Source organism: Sinocyclocheilus anshuiensis, unplaced genomic scaffold (genome assembly GCF_001515605.1).
Source record: "Sinocyclocheilus anshuiensis isolate Anshui unplaced genomic scaffold, SAMN03320099.WGS_v1.1 scaffold708, whole genome shotgun sequence".
Taxonomy (NCBI): Eukaryota; Metazoa; Chordata; class Actinopteri; order Cypriniformes; family Cyprinidae; genus Sinocyclocheilus; species Sinocyclocheilus anshuiensis.
Window position 1 is genome coordinate 567,961 of NW_015555881.1, and position 984 is coordinate 568,944.

The 984-nt window shown below is 30.7% G+C and overlaps 1 protein-coding gene across 7 annotated transcripts in view; it reads right to left on the bottom strand.

Annotated features, from left to right (window-relative positions):
• LOC107675739 (electrogenic sodium bicarbonate cotransporter 1-like) overlaps window positions 1-984 on the bottom strand; it is a 52,857-nt gene that overhangs the window by 17,432 nt on the left and 34,441 nt on the right. The gene's annotated exons all lie outside the window — the stretch shown is intronic.

Here is a 984-nt window from a genome sequence, read left to right on the forward strand (position 1 = left end):
ACTTTACTAGTTACTTGAAAAAAGTAATCTGATTACGTAACTCGCGTTACTTGTAATGCATTACCCCCAACACTGTTCTGATGAACTCTGAAGTAAATATCATCACAAATGACTGATTAGGTCTGTTTTGTGCTAACATACACTCTCTCTAGCAAAGTGACTGGTGAATTCTCTTTTCTAAAACAAAACTCCTACACAATCGTATGGAAGCCCTTTTCCGCCACTGAATTAAAAATAAAACAAGGTAATCAAGGTAATTTATCTCACAATTCTGACTTTTTTTTTTCAGAATTGCGAGTTCATATCTCACAATTCTGACTTTATAACACGCAATTGCGAGTTATAGTCAAAATTGCGAGTTATAGTCAAAATTGTGAGTTATAAAGTCAAAATTGCGAGTTATAGTCAAAATTGTGAGTTATAAAGCCAAAATTGCGAGCTATAAAGTCAAAATTGCATGATATAAAGTCAAAATTGCGAGTTATAAAGTCAAAATTGCGAGTTATAGTCAAAATTGCGAGTTATAAAGTCAAAATTGCGAGCTATAAAGTCAAAATTGCATGATATAAAGTCAAAATTGCGAGTTATAGTCAAAATTGCGAGTTATAAAGTCAAAATTGCGAGTTATAAAGTCAAAATTGCATGATATAAAGTCAAAATTGCGAGTTATAAAGTCAAAATTGCGAGTTATAGTCAAAATTGCGAGTTATAAAGTCAAAATTGCGAGCTATAAAGTCAAAATTGCATGATATAAAGTCAAAATTGCGAGTTATAGTCAAAATTGCGAGTTATAAAGTCAAAATTGCGAGTTATAAAGTCAAAATTGCATGATATAAAGTCAAAATTGCGAGTTATAGTCAAAATTGCGAGTTATAAAGTCAAAATTGCGAGTTATAAAGTCAAAATTGCATGATATAAAGTCAAAATTGCGAGTTATAGTCAAAATTGCGAGTTATAAAGTCAAAATTGCGAGTTATAAAGTCA